The 15,199-nt window shown below is 43.8% G+C and overlaps 1 protein-coding gene across 8 annotated transcripts in view; it reads right to left on the bottom strand.

Moving 5' to 3' along the window:
* The window catches only part of CYRIB (CYFIP related Rac1 interactor B), a 134,832-nt gene that overhangs the window by 70,864 nt on the left and 48,769 nt on the right, over positions 1–15,199 (bottom strand). Inside the window, exon 1 of one of the 8 annotated variants that reach the window (XM_031439628.2) lies at positions 7,742–7,957. The exons of 5 other annotated variants lie outside the window; for them this stretch is intronic. The gene's annotated coding sequence lies outside the window, so the exon portion shown is untranslated. Of the gene's footprint in view, positions 1–7,741; positions 7,958–15,199 lie in introns of those variants that run through there. 2 more of the 8 variants (XM_031439633.2, XM_031439629.2) reach the window with 2 other exon arrangements.

Below are 15,199 nucleotides of genomic sequence, written 5' to 3'. Positions count from 1 at the left end.
AAGAATGAAAAACTGCAGGTTTAAACCTCCCTCCAACTAGCTACGCTAGCCTCTTACTCCCCTAAATCTATACTGTCTCAAGATCTCAAGAAAAAGAAGGCTCACTTAAAAACGCTATATTTAATTAACATTGTCCTCTTTGTTAGAATTTGCTAGAATTTTAAGTAGAGAACTGTAGTTTAACATAAACAAAAGCAAGGTAATCTCATTCCTTTTAACCCAAGGTAGTTTTCTCCTATTTCACTTTGATTTAATATTCCTGAAATTCTTAAAAGACCACGTATGGTTTTTTTCAAATCAAGAGACATCTAAACACGTTAGACATTACTTACTGAGTAAATGTTATTAGTTAGTAACTTACGTTGGAGGAAATTAACTTCAAAATTTCACCAAAATCATTGCAGAGGTTTGCCCTCAAAAACAGATCAAGGAGATGAACACCAATAATAATACATATTATATTCTTACTACATGCCAGTTACCTTTTTAAAATCAGATTTATTGAGGTATAATTTACGTATGCTGAGAAACAATTCTCTATTTTTAATGTGTTGCAAGCAGAGGTACCAACTGCCCTTTGCTCTGGACTATATTTTCAGGGACATCTGTGTAGCAAATAGCCTTCAAAGACAAAGACAGTATCTCCCTCTGGAGCAAAGGACAGGCATGCTTATTTGATCAGTATAATAAATATGATGTATCCCTCTAGAGCAAAGGACAGGTAGCTTACTGTTCATTATAAAAGTTATAGCTTCCGTAAACAGAGGGTTTCTCTCCAATAACATGGCCCACTATGTGTGCCTGAGGATCAGGAAACCTGTACAAATGTTGATACTCTGGCTACTGTTATTACTGAGAGTAATAAACTGACCTTCATCTTTTACACAGGAGCCTCAGGTCTCCTACCAGCATCCATGAAAATGTGCCAGAGTAACTTATTAGCTTTCAAGCAGGATAAGATCTCAGATCATCATGATTCTGGACAGTTTTGGCAACAAGAATGGGATGCTGACAGAGCCATGACTTTCTAGGAGAGAGAGGATAAAGGCCCCTAAAGACAGAGTTCTGGGAAATGAGAAGACACTCTGGGATTGGCAAGTGATCCTAGTGGTCAGTGGAGAGAAGGTGAGAATAAGGATCTCCACTGCCCTGTTAAGAAAAGAGTTGGATTAATATTTAGAAACTGAGCAGTGAGAAGTGGGATTGAAATCAGGCATTGAAATGGTGCCTTGGTTGTTATTCATTCTCCCCTGGGCTGGCAGAGGAAAGGATGCGTTATGACGATGGGCAAAAAGCCCTATGTCTCCAGGTGAAAGGCTGAGATTGCTGACCCAGAGTACCCAAAGCTAAAGTAGACTGTGTAAGTAATGATGACCTTGCTGCCAATACAGAGCTTCAGATGGACCAAAAGTATTAGAAGTTCCTTTGACTGAACTACAAGGGAATGACCAAAAGTGAATACAAAGCCTTGATTACTGGTACAAAGTTGCTCTCTCCCTCCGTGCCCCACCATCCTCCTCTACTTCTACCCCCAAACTCTTCTGCTTTACAGAAAAAAATGATAAAGGATAGGGCTGAGGTCTCCCTGGCCCCCAAGAGGGATGGAAGGCCATACATACCCCTCAGAGGCTGCCCAGGAAACATATGGGAGGGACTTAAAAGTTTTATGGCTCTCTTAGATATAAGCACCCAGGTTATCACCCTCCTACCTTGTCCCACAGAGGGAGGGACTTCCAGATTCAGCTAATAGGATTTGGGCAGGAAATAGGTAGGGAAGGGAAATGAAGTCACCTTGTGGCTGGGGCTCTTTGGGCCAACTCAGTGTCCTCTTGCTAATGCCTCTACATCCATCCCAATGGATAGTAGGAGTTGATGTGGTATATAGTTGTACTTCCCATCCTGTGAGTGCCAGAGGGGACTCTCCCAATCAGGAAGGGCTGCATGTAGAAAAGTGCTAGTCCCTTGGGGCTCCACAACCCTAATAACCATTTTTAGGTCAAGTCTCTGTGACTCCTGATTTTAATCTGATTGGAGCCTCTGACAAAGGTGCCTCTGGAGGTGCCCCTGGGGGTTCTGGACCCTTTGCCTCCCTGACATAGCAATCAGGCACACTCCTTTTGTTAATAAGCAGCTATCAGCTTGCTACTGGGCTCCTGTGGAAACTGAATGTCTGACTCATGGAGGCCTCATGAGTTCCAGCCTGACAGTCCTACTTTAGGGTGGGTCAACTCAAATGCAATGACTAACAATATGGAGAATAACTGAAAATGCATATTTGAGAATATATCTGTATTGCCTTAGCCCCAGCAGCATCTCAACTTTACATGAAAAAGTGGTAGTGAGCCCTTTGTGGAAACTCATCCTCTACTCCACTACTCGACACAAAATCATGGGCTCAGTGGAGCCCACAACCAGTAAATCATCAAATCCTATAGATTTAGCATCATCCCTCCATTGTCAATACTCAAGTACTGATCACTTTCAGTTCTTTTCTAAACCTTAGTAATAACAGTCTTTTAACTTGCTTACCTGTATTCAATCTTACTTCACCTTTCAATCCATTCTCCAAAAGCTCTAAGAACAATCTTTTGAAAAGACAAATGAGTATTTCACTCTCTCCCCCTTTAAAACCCTGTAACAGTTTCCCCTAGCCTTTAATCCAAACTGACCTGAACTTGTTAACATGACTCAGGCAGCCAGCCTTACAGTTTACTTACTGTCGACCTCTTTCTCCCACCTCCTTTATAACTTGTATTATTGCCACACAGTACCAGTAACCATTTCTAAGACGTACAGGACCTCTCTTATCTCCTTTTTGCCCCTCCCTCTTCCTAGGCCCATGCATTGTCCCTTTTGCTCAAGGGACTACTGGTCCACTCTTCAGATCTTAGTTTAGATGGCACTGCTACCTAGATGTTTATCCTGACTCATAAAATAAGATTAGCTACCTGCTGAACAGCTACCTGTCTGTTTTTCTCTATCTTTTCTTCTATTGTAAAACTAACATTTTATTCACTGCTTATAACCCTGCTTGTGTGCTCAGTAACTATTTGGATAATTAATGGCAATCATATACTAAATATTATGCCAAGTGTCAAAGAAATAGACAATCAAAGCCAAAATATTTTTAATGATCATTCGACTTAAAAATGCACTGCTTCAATACAATTATTATTCTTCCTTTCTTATTGCGTTGCATTTGAAATTAATACAAAACTTTCACAAAACTGTTGTGAGGCACTTAGCAGAGATAGTATTACCTCTATCTTATAGATAATCTGAGAATCTCCACACTATCAGACAAGAGCAAATCAGGGCTTAAATGCAATGTTCTTGCCCATACATACTAAAGAATGTCTCAAAAAAATCATAAGTCAACAAACTACAAAAGTCCACTTCAAGACCTAGTCAATCTCAGATTTCATTTAAATTAGTGCCTTCAATTCTCCATTGCCCTAAGAATAGAGAAATGGCATAAATAATCCCAAATAATAATATCTGGGAACAAGTCATAATATTTTTTCACAGTAAGTATTTTCTGAAATTGTTTGACCTTAGCATTCAATGTAATTTGGATTATCTGAGAACAAGCCAATTTATGACTGGAAGGATTTTAGGCAGAACGTATACAGACACAGCAAAAAGTGTCTATCAATCTAGATTTCACATATACCAGACATAATGCACCAACTACAATACATCAGATAGAGATTACCTGCATGGCAGATAATAACCCTACAGGATTGAAAGCTTCACAGTGTTGTACACAGCAGTACCACTAAATATTATCTTTTCAAAATAAATTAAATAGCAACAAAAATATATTTTTGCATTAGGTCTTTTATTTAAACAAAATCACCCAGTATCTGAAAACAGCCATTCTCACCCGTGGTACTATAATCAGGATGTGGAACAAGAAATGCACGTATTTAAAGAATCAAAATTCTAAGAATGATTTCCTTGTTTAAAAAGTTTTACAAATGTCACTCATTTGCATTCCAATATACTTGCATGAGTGGGAAAGGGGGGGAGCTACAGCTAGTAAGCAGGAAATTATAATCCTGTATATGCTCACAGCATAGAGACAAGTGAACATTACCCATCCTGTGGCAGCTGAAAAAGTTTCAAGATTAGCTGTTTTAAGTATGCCTTCTAAATATATAATATAAAATATAACACTTCAAATTAGTACTCTGAAATAGAATATTAGTAAAGACTATAAGTCACAGGGGCCTGGGCTTAAATGCCAGCCTTCCTCATCCTACTTGGGCAGGCACTTGAACAAGTTACCTACACTCCTTGAGCCTTACTTTCCTAATGTTAATTAAGACTTAACTAGGAATTAACCTACACCTTGCAGGGTTGTCAAAAAACTTAATGTTTATACAGAACTTGGCATAGAGGGGTTCACTTTTTCAGCATAATAATTAAGAGCCAAGACCCTATCTTCTACTGAGTAGCTGTGTCACTTTAGTTACTTAACCTTAGTTTTCTAGTCTGCAAGATGGAAATGCTAACACCTACTAGTATCAGGGTGTTATACAGATTAAATGTCTTACAACATTGCCTGGCAAGCAGCAAGTAGTAAATGCTAGGTAACTGTTAGTTATTATTAACGTTATCAACACCACCATGGAAATATTAAGTAACCACTGCCACAGTATTGGATTATGCCTTCCATTTCTGCAATGTGAAAAAATATTCCTTGAAAAATTAACCTAAATTAGTGAACTTATCATAACACTGGATAACGGGGGTAGGGTATAGCTCAAGCACCAGAATGTATGCTCAGCATGCGTGAGGTCCTGGGTTTAATCCCCAGTTCCTCCATTAAAAAAAAAATTAAACAGACTAATTACCCTCCCCCTAAAAAAACTGGATGAGTTCCCACATTCAAGAATTTTTATGCTGACTTTCAGAAACTTCAAATAAAAAAGAAATTATCTGAATTGACTATTGCTCATGAATGCTGACAAGATACACATCAAATATTCATTCTAAGTGAACAAATCCATTCAGTGAGCTAAAGTATAACACAAAATGATATGTCTACTGTTACTTTCTCCCCAAAGATTTCAAAGCAGTTTAAGTAATCAAATATAACAATCCTCAAAATGTACAAGCTGCTTAAGAGAACTGCAGTTGAGAGCAATCAACATCCTCCTCCAAAACTTTTGCCACATAATTACACAACGTTATAGTGTAACTCTTCTGACCTTGCCATTCATTCAATTAGTCAAAACATTTACTGCATATCCACTGTGCACCAGACAAGAGCTGTGCTAAACTCTGGTGTAGTAACAGAAAAGGAGAGACCAAAAGTAATAGCAGACATGCCATTAACAATGTAATTAAATATTTCAAAATTTTATAATTTTGTTTTCCTTAAACAGTGAAAGAGCAAATTATAGGCTCTAACAGTAAGGGCAGCAATACTTGATGACTTAAGTAACTTCAAGTAAGTAACAGTCCAATACGTTCCCCAAAGAGACTAGGATTAAATGAAATAAACATCACTCTATACTGCTCAATCAATTACTAAGTAAAGGTAAATGACCATTTCAAATGAGTCAAACAGTCTCAACAGTGACACTAACATATAAATTTTTTTACCCATTTTGGTGGGGAAAGTTTAGAGAAATAAATCTTATATTTGATTATGTTAAATGTCACCTAGAATCTATCAGAAATAAACTACATTCACTTAGTTTTACTCAGCATCTGAAACTGTATTTCTTCTGGGGAGACTAGGGTCAATTTACTCATCAAGGCTCCCTTTGATCAATCATTTTCCTGAAAGAGGAAAAAAATCTAGCCTCTATCCAATTATCAAATATTCTAGAGTTCATACTATATATCCTACATTTTACAAAGCAAGAATTTCCTCTCAGACAGCTATATAACTGAGAAAGTTTTCAGAAATTAAAAAAATCTATGTAGCAAAATGGCTCTGCCAAAAAAAAAAAAAAATCTTGACTATAAGTTAAGACTTACTACTTAGACTGGTTATCCAAGATGTAAAAGGGGACAAACAGCCAAGCACTTTTTATAATACCAGCTCCTCAGAAGAAAGGGCTGCTGAAAAAAATACTATTACTATTGATAGCAATTGCATCACACTGATATGCAGGTAGGTGTACTTCAGGACTAAGAACCTTCTTTTGAGTTCATTATTATGGACTATGAATGTCACATGGGGGAAAAAAAGTGCTGTCATTTCACTTCATGAATGCTGAATCAGGCAGTTTTAGTTAACTGCAACACTTTACAAGCAGGCTATCAAATAAGCCCCAATTATCAAGTTGTTTCAGACACAAAGCTTCTGTTTCTATTATTAAATACAATTAAAGAATTAAAAGGATTAGTTTATTTTTCTTGAGGTACGTTAGTCTAAAATTATTTGCAGTAAGTCCCTGAACACCCAAGTGAGTGAAATTCCTTCAGCTATATAAAACCCTCCTCTGAAACACCAGCCTGCCAAACTGCAAGACTCTAAGAACACAAAATTGACTGATACACATTTTCCATGTAAAGATTAAGGAGGAAAAAGATGGCAAACTCAAAAAATTTAGGGAGGGGGGTGTGAACACATGCCAAAAATCTTTGTCTTCTCCAGAATGGCACTTCGTGGTACTGCAAGAATTCAGGTAGTCCATCAGTATTCCGCACACCGGGGGACACTCAGTAACTGCTGTCGACAGATGGGCCGAGAAAAAGTCTCACCAACAAACAGTATTAACAGGTAATGTTACAAATCAGTCATGGAACAGCGCAAGGAGGAATGTGGAGGAGTCGAAAGACTAACAATCTTCTGCCAAATTTTACATTCAGAGCAAATTAATCCATCATAGATACTCCTCCAGGGAAAAAAAAAAGAAGTAGAGAGCGAGAAAACGTATCTGGTGTGACCCAGAATAGCCATGAGGAAAACACACAGAACCACCACCACTTCCACCACAGTTTGACAGTCACAGATTTGGGTAATTATAGTAGAAATTGTGTGTTTTGGAAACACACTAAGACCACGCCCTAGGACTGAGAATCTGGACTTTAAATGCTGGGAATTAAGGTCAACGCAGTATATAAGTTGGACGGTCTGGCCGCACAGGTGGACAGGGTTGGGAGGAGAGGGTGGGCAATAAAGACACCAACTTCCACGCGGGTGACCGGGTACGCTGGGTGTCCCGGGCGAGGCGTGGCAGAGACCGAGGGGGGTGTGGATCTGGGGACCACGAGTACAGGGAGGGAAGGAGAGGTGGCCGCTAGGAGGAAAGGGAGATGGAAGTGGGAGCTGCGGGTTAGGGGCAAACGTCGACCCGGGAAGAGAAGAGCCGGGGAATCAAGGGTCACGGCGGCAGGATTCGGGGGTGGGGGCGGGAGGCGAGCACGCGCGCAGAGGTACGAGTGGAAGGAAGGGTCTGGAGAAAGGAAGATTCGAATGAATGAGGGCCGGGGTCGGTGGGGCCGGGTAGCGGAGGTGGGAGCCGGGGGTCGGGGAGGCGGCCGCCGAGGTGGGTGGCGGAGGCGGGGCCGGGAGCGCCCGCGGAGGTGCAGCCGCAGCGCCGGGGGTGGGCGCTGGGGCGGGCCCTCCGCGCGAGGGGATGAGGAAACCCCGCGCCGGGGGATGAGGAAGCCCCGCGCCGGCCCCACCGCACCCGCCTCTCCGCCAAAATGGGGTCGCGGAGCAGGAAAGCGAGCGGTGTGAGGGAAGAGGGAAAAACAGTCAAAATAAATCACTCACCCTCTGCTCGAACCTACAGGCTCGCTCAGCCCCGCTCCTCCGCCCTCCTCGAGCCGCGGCGGCGGCTCCTCAGCGGCGCTAGGGGGAGCCCCGGGCCCGGAGCGGGGCAGCGGCGGCGGCCAGACCGGGAGCCCTCCGCACCTGCCCCTGTAGCGGAGCCGCGACGAGCCAGGCGACGGCGGCGGCAGCGGCTCCGGCTCCGAGCGGGGAGGGCAAGTGACCCGGATGTACAGGGTAACGGCGAGGAGGGGGAGGGGGGAATGCCAGGAAGTGAGGGCGCCGCGGACCTGTCCGGCCGTGCGCATGCGCCGCGCGCCCGCCCCGCAAGGTAAATCCTCAGCCTTCCTTCCCCGCCCCCTCCTCCCCCGCTCCTCCCCAAGGGGGCGGGGCGAGAACAGAGACAGGTGGTCGGGAGGGCGCCACGAGGAGAGGAAGGGGGCGCGGCCACCTCCTCCGCTCCCCCGCCCTCCTTAAAGGGGCAGCACCTTTGCGCGGAGATGGTATCTGGTTGGGTCGGGGTCTTACAGCCTTCTCGTTTTACAGATGGAAAACTGAGGTTCAGAGGTGACAGAGACCTGCCTCAGGTCAGCAAGCTCAGAAATGGCAGGAACTGGAACTCGCGAATCAGGACTCTGAGCTGAATCCAGCGAAGTTGCCACATCCCACCGCCTCTCACGCGTGGAATGGCTAGGCTGGTGGGCACGCCTTTCTCCCTCCGCCAGGTACTGAGCCTCACACTCCCAGACACGGCAGATGCGCTTGGCAGGCTGCCAGAGCCGAGAGGTACACGGTTATCATCTGCGATGGTATCCTGGAGACGCCCTTGGGAGGTATTAAATGACCATTCTAGGAACAGAAATCAGGCGCCACTTGAGACTTCTACGGTGTCACGCATAGCTCTTTCAGATAAACGAGACTTTGTTCTGAGGTCTGCTCTGGGCAAAAATGTCTGATGGACAGAGAATTTAGATGTGGCAGAGGGCGCAGCTTCTTCATTTTTCCCTAACTCCCCTTTCACTCTGAACATAAATGCTCGCTATTTATGTACAAAATCAGAACATCCCATCGAGCTAGCCCATTCTGTTATGAAACTCTCAGATTTTTTTCATTAACACTAAAGGGCAAATGATTACAATGTTACCTCTCCCGGGGATATTTCCAGTTTGACTGCTGAGCGGATCATTACTACAGAGGTAAATGGTCCTACATATTTTAGGGTCAAGAGCCCTACTGAAAAATCCCATAAAAGTATGCGCTTTTCTCTGCAGGAAAATGCACATAGGTACACAAACTTACACACAATTACAGATTCTTGGATTCAGGAAGCCTATCTATGAAACCGTGATTATGAACCCTTGTTCTAGTCAATTCAGTGAGATCCCAGAAACTATCTGGGCCTTACCACATGTAGCCAGGAAATCACTCCTTGCCCCAAATACAGAAAGGCGGTCTTTAACATTATTTAGCCTTCTGTCTTCCTCTTTAGTTATATGGAGACCAAGTGATATGGACCATATTACAAAGATTTATGTGTTAAAAGAGTTATGGAGAGAGCAGGTGGCTATTTTCAATGCACTCACTAAGGGCAAGAGTCCTAGGCCTCCAATTTTTACCCTAATTATCACACTTAATGATGATTTGGGGGTTCTACACTAGATCCATTATAATCTTCATCAGTTTCAACTAAACTGAGGGAGCTGATGTTTGCAAGCAATGATGCTGACAGAACAGTGTTCACAATCCAAGAACTCTGGTCCATTTGTTTGACACACTGACACCCACTCTTAACCCTGGTCCATACTAACCCACTGTCCTCTATTTGAACCAGAAGAAGAGTTCATACACCTGCTTGGTCCCTTAGGTATGAGCTCTGAGTAACCACACACCTGTGACCCAATATCCCACAGAGAGCAGAAATCTCTTCCATAATGTCCTTAACACATGAACATCCAGTTTAGCTCAAATATACCCAATTATGGGGAGCTCATTATTGCTGTGGTCAGTCTCTTCATTGTGAGGAACCTCTTCTTTTACAAGGATCAGAAATCTGATGCTCAATGACTTTCATCCACTGGTCCTAATTTTATTTCTGGGAAGCAACATAGACATGATGCTGGTCTGAAAGGAACTTACAGTCCAGCAAAAAGAAACAGTCCACTCGATGAGTGGTAACCGTGACATAGGATGAGTCCTGTAAGGACGGACTGCTCCTTTCAGAGGCACTTTCTCCTTATCAGCCCTAGAGCTGTTCCTAGCCTGTGTGAGAACTCACCAGTAAGCTCTACCACTACCCGACGACGGATGTCCTGAAAGAGGGAACAGAAAACAAGACCCTAAGAGAAGTGCTGAATTTATTCTTCCACGATCCTTTCATCATTCTGCATGAATGTAATCACATTTCAGCTGAGGTCAAAGTTTTATGTTGAAAAAACAAGCAGAAGGATGCCAAAAAAAAGAGATGTTTACATAAGAGCAGTAGGCTCTGATGATGATTTAATCACTGTGGCTTGCTAGCACTTTTTTTGAGTCCTTACTGTGTGCCAGGCACTGTACTATAAGCCCTTTACTTGCATTTCCTCTTTTGCTTTTTACAAAATCAATCACTGAGTCATTCGATTACACGTTTCTGCCCCTCTACTATGTCCTAGGCACCATGCTGAGGGTTTAGGGTGGAGGATGGGCAGTAAGCCATCTGATCCCTGCCCTGGAGGGCCTCAAAATTTAGTGAAAGGAAGGGCTGTAACCTCACAATTACAACACAACATGATTTGTTGTAATTTAGGAGGGTGGAGGAACCAACCATCTCCCTGGGATGGCTGTGAAGGCTTCAGAGAGGATGAGCTTGGTCTTGAAGAGATGGGGGAAGGGCCAAGAAGAGAAGGCACATGAGCAGAGGAAGGGCATTCATGACATTCTAGGGGTATGACTGGGGTGGTAAGACTGTAAAGGACCTCTGCCTGCCCCATGCTAAGGAGTTGGAACTTGCCTCCTGAAGGCAACCACAAGTACACAGACGCTTTAAAGCAAGGGAGAGACATAATCAGATAGATGTGTTTTATAACAAGATCACTCTGACGGCAGTGTTCAACAGGGGAGGAGAATGGAGGCCAGTAGATCAGTGAAACTGCTGTGGGGTCCAGGCAAGAGGTAATAAGAGCCTGTTCTAGGAACCTGGCAGTGGAGAGGAAGAATGGGCACCAGAATTAAGATACTTACTGATGTAGAATCCTCAAGAGTTTGCTGCACCTAGGGGAAGAAAAAGCAGGAGCTGTGTGGCATGACCCTAAGGTTCCTAGCTGAGAAGATGAACTGGATGGTTACACCATCCAACCCCAAAACCTTTACGCTGTCTTCCTTCCTGTTCTCTTCCAGCCTTTATCCGTGTAAATGCACACTGCTTCAATTGATACCTTCAGATCTGTGCAACTATTTCCCAGTGCTTCATATTTCTACAGTCACATTCATCATTTTCATGGCTGCAGAATAGTTCACCATGTTGAGCTAGCTCAGTTTCCTTCAGTTGCTCAATGTCCACACCCTGCACGCCTGGCTTCCACGAGACTTTTTTGGCTCACAGCATTTTTCAAGGGATCAGATGAGCAAAGAAAGAGAACCTTTAGGTGAAGGGTACTGGAAAAGTGTGGCCTCAAGGACCAGCGAAGCTGCAGCTCTCGTGGGAGAGGCTTGGGTAACTGTTTTGCATGTAGAAACTGCAGAGCTATCAAAAAGAACCTATCACCCCTGGGCATCCTGATGTCTCATTCTCTATGGGAGCTGGTTCTCAAGCCCTAACCCACCTAATCCATTCATTCCTTCATTCATCTATTCACTCTTTGAGAAATGCATTCTTGTGAAGCAGAGGGCACATTTTTGTGCAGAGCTGAAAGCACCAGGAAGCTGTGAGTTTAGCCCTGCCAGGGTCTGAAGCCAACCTTCACAAGTTAATCAACCTCTCAGAGCCTCAGCTTCCCCCCGAGTTTGTTGTAAGGATTAGTTCAAATAAAATCTATACGACACGTGAGACAGAACTAAGCATGCATTAAGTTCAAGAGTTATTTTCAGTCTTGGATTCCTTCCCCTTGCTTCCTTAACACCCACCATTTTCCTTAATTTCTGGGCACCCCAACCAGGTGACACTGCATGTGCGGGGATTCAGAGCCTGAACCTGCCAGAGTGAATCAGGGCACTCCATCTAACTTTCCATTCCTCATCTGTGAAATGGGCATAAAAACCTATTTTACAGGAATGTTGTGAAGCCCTCATAAATCTATATAGGAAAATATGTTCAAAACCCCAAAACACTGTGTCATTGCTGGCTATGACTTCTGTTATAGACCTCATTGTTTTCTTGGTTTCTCCCCATTAAAAAAATGATGACCTCAGCATAAGTCCCGTGGATTGTAATTACTGGGTCAAAGGATCTGAATGTTGTTATGAGTCTTGATGTGTCTGGCCCAACTGCTCTTAGAGAGGACTCTGAAGAGTTGCTGCCATCATTAAGTGAAACACACCATTCAGTATGTTGTAAGCACCTAGATGATAGTTCTTGTTGCCTCTGTATCCAGTCTGAGTCCTCAATCTAACATTCAGGGACTTCTCCCAGCTGCTTCCCTCCTCCTCTTCAAGGAATGAATGAATACTGAACCCAGAAACAAAGAGGCACCTTCCCAAATATTTCCACCACAGCCCAGGCTAAGGGCTAAGACTCCAGGGTCATGCCTTACCGAGGAGCATCCATTCAGTGGGTGAATTTAAAGAAGGCAGAAGGGGAAGGGGAAGGAGGCCTGGGAATCCCTGGGCAGCGCTTGAAACCTGCCCATCGTAAAAGAGGACATCAGAGCTGCTACTCAGATAGCACCAAAGTACAAAACCAACAGCTCAAACCCAACGCCTAATTCCTGTTACTTAGCAAAACATTAACCAATCTCCCAGGGGCCATTACGTTTTCCTAATGGCCATATTCCCATAATCCATGTAACACGTTTCTCACAAGTGGCCGGCTCCTGTCCTGGTCTCGCCAGCCCTCTGAGGGACCTGCAGGAAGGCAGGCGGCTCTCACTTGCTCCTGCTGGCCCTTCTCTGTGTCTCGTGTATACTTTGCAGCCTCTTCCCATCGCTGTTTCTTGGCCTCCAGGTTCAAGGGTCACCTCCTCAAAGTGGTCCCCTCATCCTTCCTAAAGTCAACCTTCCCTTCCGTCATTTCCTGGTATGTCACTGGCTTTTTTTCTTTCAAAGCACTTATCACAACTTGTAATTTTTATTTTTGAGCTTAAAAAATATTTTAAATTAAAAAAAAAAAGCCTCTCAATACAATGTCAGCTCAGTGAAAGCAGAGGTCAGGGCTATCTGTCACTGTGCCCACCCAGCTCCTAGGAGACCCTCAATAAATATGTGGAATGACTGGGTTAAAAAAGGGAGGTTCCTGACCCCCTCTACCTTTCTTTCACTCTGATTATATGAAAAATACATGTTGACTGCATAAAAAAAATTTGAAAAATTTGAACAAAAGGAACAAAATATAAAAACCTACGATCCAGCCTCCCACACTATGTGGGCACACTTTCAAATGCTTCTTCTATGTCTCTCACTGTATAAAGATAATGCATATATTTTTATTTTAAAAATCGCTCATAGTCTGAATGGAAATCGGCTGTGTTTCATCTCAACAATTTATCTTAATCACCTTTCCTTAAGAAACGTACCTCAGCCACCTTGTTATTAAAGGCTCTAAAATATGTATGTACTGGGCCATGAGGCGACACCATAAAGTATTTAACAAGTGTCCTGGTTTCTTCAATGTCAATAAAGGTAAAATGTTTTAATCCAGCACTTCCCTCTTGACAAGCTTCCCATTTCCCCCCTCTGTGTTTGTACTGCGTTAGAGCTGTATTTCTACAGAACTGTACTCCCCACCGCCCATTCACCACCTGGAGTTATTAGAGTCCCTGTAGTCAACTGGAGAAGCAAAATTGTTTGCAGCCGGAAAAGCTCAAGTATGACGAAGCCAGGACGACGCCTAGGAGTTCAGTTGGGGAATCTGCCGCTGATACAGGCGACAGAAATAAAGAGCGTGTTTTCTTGCCAAGACATGAACGTGAAAAGAGGAAAAGAAAGACTTTCCGCACACCTTCACTTCTCCCTCCCAAGCCCTGTCCTGAGGCCAAGTTTTTCCCGAGAGGGACAGGCTGGTCCACGGAGTTTACTGATGCTGTAAGCAGGTCTCAGCCCAAAGCCCACAGCCCCATTTCGAGAACAGCTGGCTGCAGAAAAATCTAAGAGGACTTGAGAGGATGTGTGCTCTTTTAGCCTCTGTGCGGCTCAGTAGCCTCTTGGCATTTTCGGCTTTGACAGGCACACCCTCCATGAAAGTCACACCTCGCCCTGCCCACCTGACAAAGCAGAGGGGAAGAGCAGACAGACCCCACTCCAGCAGGACCCCTCGGTGTTCCAGGAACCACCTGCCCACCACCACTGCAGCTGGGCCAGGAGGGGGTCCCTGAAGGTGAGGATGAGACATTATAAAATCAGAAATGGGATGGTGCCGGAGGAATGGGAGGGAGAGGAGGGGCTGGGTGGACGCCCCCACCTGTGACCCAGAAACCCAGACAGAGGTTAATCTGCTGTTCCACCCACTTTCTATGGCACCCCATCAGAGCTGGAGGGAAACTAGCTGGAAAAAAAAAGAATGCCTAATTACGTCAAGGGTCACTAATTTACTGATACCATTGAAAAAAGATGTTGTGTGTGTTTTCCAGAAACACCACGGTCAGAGGAAAGAGACACGGGTTTGGTCTGAAATACACAATGACAGAAGGAACTATTACCGCCAACACCTCTGATCAATGGCTTCGTTTCAGCCGGTTTTGAACAAAATGATTTCCACTCATTTTATAATTCAATCCTTATAATGACATCCTAAGGAAGATTTTCTTGCTCCCAGTTTTCAAGTGAGAAAATTCAGGTGAGGTACAAAGAATTTAAGTATTTTGCTAGAGGTCACAAAGCTACTAAGAGATGGAGCCAGGATGAGACCTCCACGTTGACATGCATGAGTCACTCTGTCTTGCTTGCTTCCCACCCCTCCTTTCTCTCTACAGGGAGAAAATATTAATCCAATCAGTGCCTAAGCACCATCTAAAACACTAGACTACTCATCTACAAAATGGGCACAACCACCACCTAACTCACTGTTACTGTGAGAGTTAACTAAAATAACAGATGGAACATATGAAGTTACTAGTATGCAACCACTTTTTACTCTAAAAAACAGCAGTTCCATACAGTTAAATCTAATAGGTCCACAGTGTTGTAATCTGTACATTACAGATTATCTCGGTTTGTGAAATGTGCTGTTTTAGTATTGAGACTTAGAAGGCTGTCTGTCATGGTGGCTGAGTGCTCAGAAACAGACTGACACATAGAAAACAAACTTACAGCTACCGAGGGGGAAGGGGGTGG

The sequence above is a fragment of the Camelus dromedarius genome, chromosome 20, assembly GCF_036321535.1.
Source record: "Camelus dromedarius isolate mCamDro1 chromosome 20, mCamDro1.pat, whole genome shotgun sequence".
Lineage (NCBI taxonomy): Eukaryota > Metazoa > Chordata > Mammalia > Artiodactyla > Camelidae > Camelus > Camelus dromedarius.
This window is presented reverse-complemented; position numbering and strand designations above follow the sequence as displayed.